This window comes from Excalfactoria chinensis, chromosome 1 (assembly GCF_039878825.1).
Source record: "Excalfactoria chinensis isolate bCotChi1 chromosome 1, bCotChi1.hap2, whole genome shotgun sequence".
Lineage (NCBI taxonomy): Eukaryota > Metazoa > Chordata > Aves > Galliformes > Phasianidae > Excalfactoria > Excalfactoria chinensis.
Window position 1 is genome coordinate 62,753,268 of NC_092825.1, and position 14,174 is coordinate 62,767,441.

The following is a 14,174-nucleotide window of genomic DNA, read 5'->3' on the forward strand; positions in this document are numbered from 1 at the left end:
GCGCGCTGAGGCTGCACCCGGCGGGCCCCGTCCCCGGGCGGCCAGGCCTGCGCTGCGGGCCGCCGCTCCCCGCTGGGCCGCCAGGGGGGCGCCTGCGGGCGGCGAGCGGGGACCCCGGCGCGGGGTCGGGACGGGACGGGCTCGGCCGGAGAGAGGTCCCTGCGGAGGCCCGGCCCCTCCGGGCTGCTCCCGCTGCGGGGAACGCTGCTCGTGGCACTGGGCGCAGTGGGTGGGGATGGAGGGACGTGTGAGAGTAATCCGCTGCGTTATGTGTTGGTTTTATTATGATTTCTTTTGGGAGAGGCTAAAGTGTTTCTTTATTCTTAAGATAAAAATAAAAACAATAATAATAAAAAGAAGGAGGGAAGAACGTGTGTTGCCAGCCGTGCCAGGTGCTTCGGGCAGCGGAGGAGCGGCGAGGCGCTGCCCGCGGTGCGGGGCTGCCATGCTGCGCGCTGGCGGGGGCGGGCTGCTGCGAAGAGATGGGAGCGTTCTCCTGCCCCCTCCGCTGGGTCCGTCCAGGCACTTCTCTCCAGCTTGTCCTTTCGTCACTTTAAGGGGAAAAAAAAAAAGGCATTTGTTCAGCGCGGTGGTACAATGTTTGACTTGTAGAACGCGGTCGGAGTGAACATGAGAACAAGCTTGGGGCTCACTCTGAAAGTTTGACGTTGGCATTGACCTTGTTTCCCTTAAAAGTGGTGTGGGATCAATCAGGTAACATTTCTCAGTCGTTCCGTTTGTAACTATCAAAGGCTGTGCTGTAACTGTATGAAGGCTATATTGTAATTGTATTGTCGTTCTTAAAATTGCTGCTTGACGTGTTTCCCGATTGCCTTTTTATACTTCTTATTTTGGTTCTTTCGAACGGCCAGTGTGGAACTTCACATCGGCAGCTCTTCTTTAAGATTTATAATAACTTAATGTTAGTCCTGTTTTACCGGCTCTTTGCCGTCGTGTTTTCTCAAGTTCATACCGACTTCTTTCTTTTTTCTTTTTTCTTTTTTCTTTTTAATCCATAGGATGTGGGTGTCTTAGTGCTGTTTGATCTCAGTACCTCCTAAATGGTACCTTAGTGCTATTTTTTCTGCGTGATTGCATTGTAGTATTACTGTTGCTTATTTGTTACTGTCTGCATAGAATCTTACTTGCTCTTAACATAATTCCACTACTTTAGGGGCAAAAATATATGGCAACTGAATAGAAATTGAATTTTCTTGTGAGAATAACCATTTCTTTCTTCTGGTGAGGAACGCTGTGCTGGAGCGAGCTTTAATTTTGAGTAGTAAAGACCTTTGTCTAAATCTAATGTGCTTCAGTACCTCTGTAGCTCTGGAGAAAAAAGACTTGGGAGTGTAGTCTATGTAAAGTGAAACCCATATAACTTGTCATCCTCTTGGCTTCTTTGACGCTGAGCTTGTCATTTTCTCGATTTTAAGAATGTGGGAGTGAAAAAAAAGGTCCCGTCTTCCATCCATTCACCTTGCAGGTTGGGCATGGGCAGAGATGATCTGTCTGACGGCGAGCCAGAGCTGCGTGCCAGCTCCACAGACAGCGTAGGACCAGGGGGAAGGAAGATGGCAGAACCATTCAGAGCTTTGTTCTTACTTTTATAGCTTGGTTAACTGAAAAGCTTTCACCTCTCCTGTTTGGCCAACTAAAAGCATGAGCCTGGAAAATCACACAGTCGCTCTGTGTTTTGGACAGTGCACTGGGTTGCTTTAGGCTGTGCTACCTGCCATTTGCTGGGTGCCCCAAAGGGGCTATGCTTCCGTGGAGTGGAAAGCCACTGAAACCCATTGCAGACCGAAAGACGCATAGACAATTTTGTGTATGGTTTTTATAATGTGGTCATTCTGGGGGCATTCCTTGCTTCAAGAACAAGGACACAAGGTGCTGTGTCCCATCTCTGCTGGAGTCGTCCCACCTGTGTTAGGGTTGGGGCACCTTGGCAGGGCTGGGTACTGGGAGCGGGCATTGCTGCAGTATCCACGCAGTGTCCGACTGCAGGGAAATTGTCTGCTTCTAGAGAAATTCCCTCAAGGGCCTCTTTGCAGGCATATTGTAAAGCAAGACTTGGAAACATTTTCTCCGAAGGTTTAGTCAGGCTTCTATTCATAGGGTTTTCTCCCTAAATTTTGATGCTGTGGCCTCGCTGGGGCAGAGGCTTTTTTGGATAAGGATGAGATGTGTGGGAAGGTGATGGTTGGTAAGGGTGGAGGGAAGGATGTTCTTACCCATTTGGCATGTCTATTAACAAACTGGGTCGTTTTGTTGTGTTGTGTTTACATGACTTGTTCCTGTGCTGGTGTGAAATGTGAATCACCAAAATATGATGATGATTTAAAATAAAAAAAGAAAAGCTAAATGAAACAAAACTGAAATAGAACTGAAAGGCTAAATGAAATCAAGTGAAAACAGAACATGCAACACAGATCTTTTGGTACTATTTCCTTCTGCAGTTGCTGAGTAAAGCCAAATAGATTTCTTTTCCACTTCCATTAAGAATTATCCAGGCGTCAGAGTTTGAAATGCACAGAGTTATAGAAAATATAGCTGTCTTTTCAGGTTCAGACTTTGGTTTGTCTTTTGCTCTCAGGTTCTGGAGATTTAAGGAGCTATTTATGGGCAGTGTATTGTATTGATTCTCATCTTTGTTCAAACTGAACATCGGGTTGGTTCTGGTTTTGCGACTGAGGGGAATGTGGCAGCGTTTCTCAGTGGAAAACTCTCATCCTTTACTTCTAATCTGTACTTTCTGCTCAGTTTTGCTCTTCTTGCCCAAATTCTCAACCTAATTGTGTGACTCATAAAACATATTAGGTTAAACACCATGAAAGGTTTAGGAAGGATACTGTGCTGCTGTCCTGTATGCCACGTATCTACTTCATAGATAATCTGCATGTGTATTGGTGTCATTGATTTAGTCTGTTTTTGTAGAGTGCAAGCATCCTGAATCAGGACCCCATTATGCTCACCACTGTACAAACACAAAAAAGAAGGTTTCTTGCCATTCCACAGAGCAGCCTTTGTGCTTGGAGCTTAGACTAATATCAATGTGTCTTTGTATGGGAAAAATTCAGAAACGGAGGGTAGGTAAGAGATCCCTAACATGGCTTATGAATGAGATTTCAGTCCTGAAACCATGCTTTGGAGTTTATAAATTGAGTGATGTATGTGCATACGTATTCTATGTCTGTATATATTTTACACACACATACAAGTAGGTAGAGGTTGCTTTACTGTTAGAAGTATCGATAATGTTAGTAGTTCCAATAACGTCTTTTGATTAGAAGTTCAGGGCATTTTGGAAAGCGTTGCTTTACAAGCTATGAAGATTTTTTTGCTCTTTCAGTGGAGAAGCAAGATTAGCCTCAGCCTATAGATGAAAATGTGGAGGGACAGTGTCACAAAATGGTTTGCACGGGTGGGTTTAGAAGCCAGAGGTACTGACTGCTAGTCCCGTTTTTTAACCTCGAGACCATCCTTTTCATTCCCAAGCTCCAAAGAACTGTAAATTACAGATTTCTGTCAGCCCAATTATAATTTCTAAAGGTCTCCTTCTAGTGAGATGAAAATGTAATATTGAAATTACTTAAATATGTAAAACAGGGACTTTAGAGTATAATTAATGGTGTGAAGTACAGAAATATTTACAGCCCGAGCTGTGCAGTGAGGGCTGGCATGGAATGCAGTCTCTGGACCTGCTCAGCTTTTGGGACAAGCTTTGGTGCTATCTCTCTACCTGGGGACAGCTGGGGAGTGCAGGCAGCGGATAGGAGTCAGTGGGGAGCCAGCGTGTGCAGCTGACAGGCCAGAAAGGTTTCATCCTGGAGAACAATTAACATCTTCAGCCATACATACAAAAGCTGTCATATGTTTTATAACCAAGGACTGGGCACTGGGGGTGTCCAGGAAAAATTCTTTGCATGGAGATTATTAACGAGAGGAGCAGACTCCACCAAACACAGTGATGTAGGCAACCGCTGCGAGAAACCAACTTGCTGAAAAGCAAAAACCACGGCACAGAGCACGAAATGCGCTGTGATCCCTGCCCGCAAATTTGACATCTGTTTTTTACATGTGCCACAGAGATCCAAAATGAAGGAAATGAGACAAGCTTATTAAAAGGGAGGAGTTATTTTGTTATTCATACTAAAAGTTTTTCTAATCCGTTTCAGTATTTTTTTTCCATTTCCAGCCGTGCTCAGTAAGAGTAGGGTCGAAACAGGGAGGTCTGCAGGTGGGTTTGGGTCCAGTCTCCGCGTTGCCTTTCTTACCCACTCTCTCAGCAGCATGCTGAATAAACTGAGGAGTGCTGGGCAGATTTGATCTGTGTTGCCTATGAGTATTATGACTGAGCTATTAAGTTATTTTCTTTGATAAGATTTTTAAGAGGGAGACTACTTTCAAGATAATGGATTATAATCAGACATGTTCCGTAGTATTTCAGTAGTAGTTATTCAGCAGTGTGTTCACAAAGCCCTACTTTGTGGTAGGGCCAAGCCAGGCATCATTTTAAAAGGTGTTCATTCACACCGAGTGTTTGGACTTGCTGCGCTGAAGCTCAGTGTTGGGTCCTAAAATGTGAGCCTAGTTAATGAATGTTCTGCTAAACTCTGTGGAAAAGGACGGTGTTTTTCACCAGTGATGCATGGAGCGCTGAGCAGCGAGGAGGTGATGAAGCAGAAGTCTGGCTTTCCTCAACCTGCAGCTGACTTGCATCAGTTGCAGTGCAGTCAGACTTTCTTAAGTATTGGGAGAGGTTTCTGCAAGCTTCTGCAGACCTGTTGAACTCAGAAGTTCCGAATGGGTGTGCTTTGAAGAGGTGCTAACTAACTACTCATCCTAAACAACCCTGTATCTCTGGCAGATATATGCAAGCAGGCTGGCGGTGATGAAACTTCACCTGAATTCCATTGGAGGTAACATCTGGGCCTTTGTGGACTTGGCACTGTATGCAAAATTAATCTTTGCTTCGAAAACCATGTGCTTTCGAAGGTAGCAACTCCCAGTTGTGCCCACTGAGGTCTGAAGCGAGACCGCTGCGCAAAAAATGCTGTCTACATTTGTTTGATAACCTCGCTTGTCAAAACGGTGACCTCTGTTAATTTGTCACCAGGCAAATTATTGCCTGCAGCTCCCAGATTCCACAAGAACCCTGGGCAGACAGCAGGGTTCGAAATGCTGGGGAGCATTTTGGATCTGCTGTTGGTGACAGTGAGCTGGGAGAGGTGCCTGATCTGGCGGTGCCGTGCTGCAGGCTGTCCGGTGTGCATCAGCAGCACTGGGAGCTCGTGGCCCTTGTTGGAGACAGACCCCTCCAGAAAGGCATAGCCTATTGTGTGTTGTTACACTGGATTGAATAAAACAAATAAAGTGTATCATTTAATAAACGGTCATCAAATAAGAAGGCAGATAATTGTTATTAAAGTAATGTAGGGAATTTCCTTCTCGAAAAGGCAAAAAGGAGGTGAGTGAAGTTGCTGTTGTTATAGTTGTCTAGAGTCTGATATGGAAGCCTGTGTTTTTAAAGGCGGCTATAAACAATTAGAGCATAATAGAAGTTAGAACATTATTTAAAAAGAAGATAAATAAAATAGCTTTTTACATACATATGCAGTCTATTGAAAGGCCGTCCAAAGCACTGATACCAATTTAAGAAGATGATCTTTTGCCTTAATTATACATCTGGGAGATATTAGCTGAACGTTTTGTGGAGAACAGTGAATACCTTAGTTGCCAGTTGCCTAAAATGCTGCTAATGATTGCTTCGGTGCCAGTGTTTTGATGGCTAGAACCTAGGCCTGAATATGAATACAAAGAACTGGATCTAAAAAAACCGCGTGTGCGCACACTTTTTATACAAAACAGATTTCAACCATCTGCTTGGCACTTAGCTTTGCAACTATAGGCTCTGATATGAAAGGGAGCACTGTCCAGGTTATGAATGGTACCGCTTTTATTGGTACCTTAGAAAAATCAGTGTTTTTAGAAAGCTTCTGTATCCAATGGTTTTCTTCAGCAGAATAATGAAAACAACTGCCTCAGCCAAAATTTTGCTCCTTCCATCGTTCCTCTGACAGCAGTGCCTTCTTATTTCTGCAAAAGGGATTTTGCAGTGGAGAAAAGTTTCTGTTCTGCACCTCAGCGTTTCCAGACGTATCAGAGGAGTTTGGATGAGTGGCCCTTGGAGCTGACACCCCAGATGGTTTATGACACAAAGCACTGTTTGCTTAGGAATACGTTGTGTAGCAGAGTCTGTTGCCCAAGCACTGCAGAGCGTGTCAAATCAGCATGGAAGTTAATGGACCAAAAGCCCTTCTGAATTTAACACTTTCCCATTTGATCTGAATTTACTGCTTTAAATCGGGACCACGGTTCTCCTTTATTGATGCAGAGGTAGAAAACAGAGTTGACAGAATAAATTATGCAATGATTTTGACCCAATTCATCAATAAACAAGGTTTGGAATGAATGAGATTGTATGAAATCTTTGGTAAAAGGCTATCTGCAAAATATATGAAAAACTGAAAGTTAGGACAGGATTTGAGGATTAATTTGATATTCAGGCTATCTCACATTTAATAAGTAAAGCTGAAGAAAATTCACTAGCAATAATAAGTATTTAGAGCTTTCATTACTTGTTAGCAATTTGGGTATTCTTCCCTTGCCTTTCTAGATTTATCCAAAAATATGCGGGACAAAATGTTTTTCTTCTTTGCTTCTAATGCTTTTAATGGAAAGGTTAGAGAGTGTTTTCCTTAGGTGCACACTTGGAAAAAGATGGTGAAAATGCAACCTCCTGCATGTAACAAAGGCTCTGTGTTTGGCCATCCATTTAGTGCCGTGTCACATTAGTACTGCATTGTTAACACCTTTGGACAGGGCTAAAGGTTTCTTGCTGCTGTGTCCAGGGAGCTGCTCATGTCAGATCATAACACTGCTGAATGCTGTTCTCAATAAATGTACTTCTAAATGAAAAGTAGGGCTGGATTGTTTGTTTCTGAGAAGTCAGGAGGGTGAATGAAAAGACTAATTGTTATTTACGTACTTTTATAAAGATTTCCTTTTCTCTGTTACGTGGTCTTGAGAAAATGCTGCTTTTAACTATTGCACTTTATTTACCTAAGCCTGTCTTTAGTAGAGAACATCTGAGATGATGAAAGAAAGAAAAAAGTTGGATCTCTAAAGATAAAATGATGACAATGCTGGAAACTTAAAAGCTTCCCCATAGTTTTAGATGAATCGTGACGTATGGACAGCAAAAATCTAACTTTTTAAAGTACGTGTGTGAAATAATACTGCTAAGGCTTAAGGTTACAGCCCCCACCAGCCTGTAAGCTCAGTCTTGTGTTTTATTCCCATCCTGACTCTTCCTCCCTCAGCTCTTCTTTCACTCTTCTCCCACAAGCATACTTTCTGCATTTTTATGGGGAGCGCCACGATTCTCACAAGTAGAGATGAGAACAACAAGCCTGTTAAGCTTAAGAAAATTCCATACTCATGTAAACGGAGATCCTAATGGAAAGCAAAACCGAAGAAACGAGTTCTCAAGACACCATGTCTTCCTGTAGTGACTGTACTGAAGTTATTTGAATGTCTTCTTAGTGGAACAGTTCTTCATGTTGCATGCCATAAAGCGGGTTTCTTCAGGAGTGGGAAAGAGCAGCTGATCCGCCCTTCAGCATTAATGATCACACAAGAATGAGCTCCTGTGTTCTGATATGGGCAAGCAGAAATTCCGTAACGAGTGGATGCATAATGAAACCTTTAATATTCGGCCCCGTGTTCATGGAAATTTTAGAAGGGAAAGTCTACTTGACTAATGTCAACACTCTGGCCGTTTTCTGTGCTTCCTCCTGCTCCGTCTCTAGGTAACATAGTCATATTTATTGTCACTTTATTTTCTGTAGATTCCTCCAACCCGCTGTGGTTCGCAGGAAGCTCCTGGGCGGGTGCATGGCAGGTTATGGTGGGAAGGCTGCTGGTAAGGGAGTGTGACTGCAACTGGAAACAGCCTGCTGTTGTCCCCCTTTTCAATTAAATGGTAACTAGCAAGCTGGATCCGTAAACTGTTTTATTTGATTTACACTGTTAACCCGAGTTCCCTCATGCTGTTAGTAAGAACTGAACAAACAGCCGACTCTTTCCTTTTCTTTCCTCCCCCCGCTTCTTTTCCCTGCTATAACTCCAGATGTGTCGCGTGCTGTTGGTTTTACACAAACTGCTGCATCGTGTCACCCTTCCCAGTAAATTCAAACATATGGTCTAGGAAAAGCTTAAGATGGAGAGAGGGCAGAGGAGTAAGCAGTTGGTAGATCTGGTGCAGCTCCTTCTGGGTTGTGGTCAGTTCCCCCTTGTCATCAGGCTCCAGTTGCGTTTGCACTGAGGCTGGGGGTGCGTGACTGCTTGCAGAGGTTGAACCTCAGCTTTCTTCTCTGCCTGTCATTGTTACAGCCCAAAAGAAAATGAAGCTGACAATATGCATTCACCACATTGCTACAGAGCATCAGATTCTGTGACCATCTCCAGTGTACGGGGGAAAGTGAGGTCAGAACAGAAGCCTGGAAATCCCTTGAAGCACCATGTGCTGCTTGTGCCTTCCAGGGAGCCCTCACTGCAGTTCGGAATGTCTCCACAGTGAAGTTGGCTCCTACATTTCAAAGGCTCTCTAACATCTGTATTTTCAAAGATTCTGATGTATTATTTAACACTGAAAGCAGGAGGAAAGGACAGACACGTGGAAGAAGAGTGCATATTTTTGGTAAAGAAATAAAAACTAGTGTGTGAAAGAATTTCATGTAAGCCAGCTAATACAAAAAATCTGTGTGTCCTTTTAGAACGTAGGAGTAATTCAATGTTTTTAATAGTTTGGATCATGCTTCTGATCTATTTAGAACCGTGCCACTTCCAGGGGTGCCTGGGGGAAAATCAGAGCTTATTTTTTCTCTGTCCTTACTTTTATCCATATGAAACGTCAAAGCAAGAGCCTGAAATAAACTGATCTGTGTTTTCAGAACCATTCATCAGGTAGAGTTCAGTAAAGCAATACACATGCGTTGTAACTGCGAACCCTTGTGAGGATGACTTATGCTTTCTTTGCAATGAAAATAAGCCTGCTGAATGGCAGGGTACGTGTAGTGGTGGATCTTTCGTACTTTTTTTTCGAATTTTTAGAACACTCCAGGAGAGTAATTGCAAGACTTTGCATCTCGCCAGGCACTGAGCATCTTGTGTCTGTCTGGTTTTCAGCAAATGAGAACTTGCATCATGTTTGATGGAGCTCGGTGCACTCATTGGTGGTCTTAGAAAAGAGGACAGGGGCTGAGGCAGCGCAGAGATTAGCGTTTTCCCTCACCTCCAAAGCTTCTGTAACTTGCTCCTATGCAGCTTTGGGCTCGAGCATCAAGGGGAAGTTGTTCTTCTGCCTTTGTAGTATTGTGATGTGAACAGACAGAGGGCCTGCTCGCCATTCTGCCTCCTTTCCCAAGCCCCCACATGATCAGAGGCGCTCTGTCCAGCTCCTACTGAAAACAATTATAAAGCTCTCATTGACTTAACTTGGATGTTGGATTGGGCCCATTAAACGGGACGAGAATAAAGTGGAAGCGTTGTTAATGATTCCTATTGATGCTTTTCCTGGCACAAAGTACCGCACATAATTGTTTTTAGATGAAATACAGTTACATTTAAGTCTTACATTTATTAGCTTTTTAAAGGAGGAATAACCAAACTGGACATATGGAGTGTTTGAAGTGTGATTGTGTGAGACTAAGATAATTTCAGGAGAATAGCTTAATTCGCAGGATATGTGTGATGCCCTTTGTATACAAAATGTGGGATTGTGGAATTTATTTTGCATGCACTGGCTTTAACTGAGAAAAAACCCAGAATGCAAATACACAGTCATATTTAGAATATATAAGAAACACAGCCTAGTTGCTGTAGACCTCAGGAGTCATTAATCAGGCCTGATAGTGATGCAATCTCTAGAAATGCTTAAATTAAATAGGTTTAATCATTATTAACAGAAAGGTGCTTGACACTATATTGAGTTAAATCTGATGAGGAGTAAGGTAGCAGGAACACACAAACACTGGCTGGTCCTGTTAGTCGGAGTGGCTTTGATTCCATCTAAAGTTCTGTAGGTTTTAGACCTGCTATAAGATCAAGTCACAAACAAAAGAACTTCCACCTGTCTTCATATTGTCTTCCATGTAACGAATAGTATAATTGCCTCATTAAAATGGGAGTACTACTTGTGCTTTTGGTGTAATTCAGACTTTGCTCCAGACCACCACAACTCAGGTACCAAATGTGGCATAGGCACACGTCAAATTACAAATGTAATTTCTCCACATTTTGGAATATTTCCCATTGACTTCAGTGTGACTTAGCAGTGGATGACTCTGACTCAGGTCCTTTTAAGAACAAAGTACAGAAGAGGGCACTGCTTGTTTCACTGCTTTCTTTCATTCATCAGGAGGGTGGAGGGAAGGGATGAAGCACCAGAGCTTTTGTTGCTACAGCATTTTGGGAAATGTGTTCAGAGAATTATTTTGGAAGATGATGGTGAAATTGTTCCTAGTATTTGCACTGCATTGCCAAAACATGGTGCCCTTGTGTGAGGTAATAGCTGTGGTTTATGGCGACATTATGAAAACATTGGTTTGTTATTATGATTGCAGAAAAATCCCAGATACATGGTAACGTATTTGTAATATTTATTGAAGTGAAAAGTGGAAAATACAGCATAGCTTTGAGTCCCCTCGGACTTACTTCATGTTTCAGGAATGAAGAAGCAATTGTGCAAAACTTCAGTGGGGGTACGTGACATCAATTAAATAACAGATTTAGACCCATTTTAGTGCAGCTTAGTTTCTTTGTTATTTTTTAGTATCCTTATTACGCGTTACATTTTGTTGGCAGCAGGAAGTACGTTACAGTGCTAATTGTCCACATTTGAATGTCTGTTTTCCTTTTGTCGTGTGCGATGCTAAAAGATACTATTACAATGGATGATGATGTGGAATAAGGAGTAGGACATGCAGTGTCTGGCAGGTTATATACTCCAGTCATTGAAAGTTGTCTAAGTATCTGGATAGGAAGGAGACAATAGACTCTTTCCTCTTACCATCTAGTCTTGAGGTAGGGCTCTTCTCCTACAAAGTAGGAGGAGATTCCTACTGTCCATTTACACACCTGAGTCAGACAAGCTGGCCTGCTGCATTTTTCCATTGTGCTGACTGAGAGATTGTAAATTAATTTTTAAACTTCTGATTACATCTTCCTTTATGTAATCTATTTCTATTTCTTCTTTAATTCCTTTTTAATTAATGAGAATTGATTATTAAGGGAATAGAATTAAAGCAATATGATACGACCATGACTCTCCAGAGCTCTAAGTACATACAACTGCTTCTTACCCAAGACAGTTTTGCATGCTTGTAAGTAATGTGGATCCTTCAGTTCAGAAGCTCTCCTTCATGAATGTGCCTTGGTGACTTCCATCAGAGTCAGATAATCAATCCAGGACCTCTAAGCAGGAGTAAGTAGCATGAGAGTACTAGTAATACATGTTAGCAGATGCTAGAAGTCCCAAAACAACTGTATTGAAACAGTCTCACTGTACCTGCAACCCAGAACTATTGCTTTCTTCATTTTCCTTTGTTCTCATGATTATTTTCATCTCCTTTTTATCACTTATAAAAGACCACTTCAATATATTTATCTTTCAGAGAGATGAAACTTTAGCAGATTTTTCCTAATGCCTTTTCTTATGACATTTGTGTTATAAAGAAGAGCAGGATCTATGGCAGAGATAAGTGAATGACCACAGTACCTTACTGGGATGAGGAACTGATTTCTGATTCTTGAACGTACATCCATAATAGTTATTCATCTAGCTGAAATATTCCATTCTTTCTTTTAGTATGAGTTGTATATGGAAAGAAAGAGACATGATACATATTGTTACTCATATAGCTGTGTCAGTAGTGATATAAGCAATATAGATATGACAAATCGACTATAATAGATAATGGAAAAGACCTGAAATGAACTATTTTGCTGTAGGTAAATACTGGCTCTTTTTGGTCGACTAAAAAAGCGGGACTATAAGCAAAATACAATATCAGAACAATTTCATCAATGTTTCTAAAGATGATTTAGCCTAGCCAGTAGGGTACTTCTTCCAGTGTCCCTTTTCTAACTTTATATGATGAATCATCTAAACGTATGGCATAATACTTATTTAGAAATATTTAAAATCATACAGTTGCAGACTACCCTGAGTTGGAAGGGATGTACTTTTTGTACATGAACGTCTTTTTCTTATATCATGATAGGTAGTGTCAGACTAAATAATTGGAATGGGTGGGCTTACAAGGTGTAGAAAGGTCTATAGAAAATTGCCACAGCTCAATTAAAAATTAAATAATAGCAACTTATTAGCCTGATATTTTAAAGCTCAAAATAGAGTGTGCAAAGTTTCTTTTGCAGTCAGTGGCAGCTTAAGATGCTGAGAACCCTTCAAGGTCAGGCATCCTTCTCACAGGCTTCAGAAGGTGCCAAAAAGGAGCTTGTAACTCCTTGAGGTGCTAGGGCCTTACTAGGATGTGTTCATCTGAGGAACAACCACTGTCTTGTGGTGGGGTGAAAAAGGGCATGGGAGGGAGGATGATAAGAGAAACATCACTTATGTTTGTAAATTTGCATGAGAGAAACAGCTAGCATTCTTCTGTCCTACTTCTTGTGTTGTAAATGGCTGGTAGTCATTCCTGGAATTTTCTCTCTCTTATTTCTTCGGAGTGGTGGAGGTGATTCTTTTGGCCTTGCTTCATTCTGTTCTATAACCAGGCTGAACAAGAGGGTTTGGTTGGCAATTTTTAGTCTGAGGAGGGTGCAGCTGGAAAATGTAAGGGAGTGGCAGAAAGGAAGAAAAAAAGCGGGTGGATGGAACAAAGGCTGTTTTAGGCCTTTCTGAGGTTGATGGTCATACGGGTTTGGGGATTCATCATCCAGTGGAAAAAAAAAAGAAAAGTGAGCAAAAGACCAAGGGAAGTTGTCCTGTTTGTTTGACAAGGCCTTCCCTGGCCTCAGTACGCTATAATCAGCTTTATGCTCGTTGTCTCTCACAGTATAATTAGCCTGGAAGCAAATGTGGGTGGCATGGAGAAGAATTTCTTCCGAAAAAAAATAAGAAAGGAATGGTCTGGAGACAAAAAAAATCCTTGTGTAGCTTCCCGGTTTTTTTGGTTTGCACAAAGTGTATGTACTTTCATAAGCCAAAGATGTCCTGAGTCCGGAGAGAAGTCCAGAGGGTTCAGTACAGTCTGATTGGAACACACCATGATTTGTTGCAGTAGTGACATAACCTGGTATTTACCTTGTGCCCTCCGTGCTCAGATCTCAAGGTGCTTTACGAATATGAAGGGATTAAACTTGCACGATGCCACTGGCAAACAGGTGTTATTGCCAACTCTTTTTACTACTGAAACACTGATCACCACAGCAGCTCAGTTGTGAAACCCTTTTGCCTAGAGTTAAGAATTTAGGTTAAGTCACCGCGCTGCAGGCAAAGCTTTGTGTATAACAAGAGAAAAACTCAGTTCCTCCGTCTCTTGCAGTGTTTACAGCCATCCACATAGCTGTACTCGGCTTTATTTTGGTGGACAAACATTCAACCTTAGAGGGACAGGAGGCAAAGTTGTAATTAATCCCTCTGTAATTGGCATAGCAGTAAGTAATTCTGCTTAATCCATTCCTTACTGTGGGGATGAAGTAAGACTAAACAGCTGAACTGTGGAGGGACAGGGGGAAGAGGGGCAGCAGGCAGTGGAACGTGGGCGGATAGACATTTCTCATGCTATTGTGAGAAATTCCAACAAAACATAACATAACATAAAACACCAACATAAATAAAACACCTTTCTTATTTTTCATGTGGACTGCCTCTTGATTTAATGAGGTGAAATTCATCAGAGGGGATAAAGTTTGGAAAAACTCCCTTTTGTTTTTTTTCCATCCCTACCCCTTCTTGTCTTTCATTCAGTCCGTAAGAGTCTCTGGAGTGTGAAATGTGAAGACACCAAATTGGAATTAATTTTGCTTTTTCATTTAACAGATTGTGTTACATTAACACCACACCATTGCCAAGCAGCAAACCTTTCCTT

The 14,174-nt window shown here is 42.0% G+C and overlaps 1 protein-coding gene across 12 annotated transcripts in view; it reads left to right on the forward strand.

Moving 5' to 3' along the window:
* Window positions 1-14,174, forward strand: part of SOX5 (SRY-box transcription factor 5) — a 642,538-nt gene that overhangs the window by 351,546 nt on the left and 276,818 nt on the right. The window contains exon 1 of one of the 12 annotated variants that reach the window (XM_072349130.1): window positions 477-714. The exons of the other annotated variants lie outside the window; for them this stretch is intronic. The gene's annotated coding sequence lies outside the window, so the exon portion shown is untranslated. Of the gene's footprint in view, window positions 1-476; window positions 715-14,174 lie in introns of those variants that run through there. 12 annotated transcript variants of the gene reach the window in all.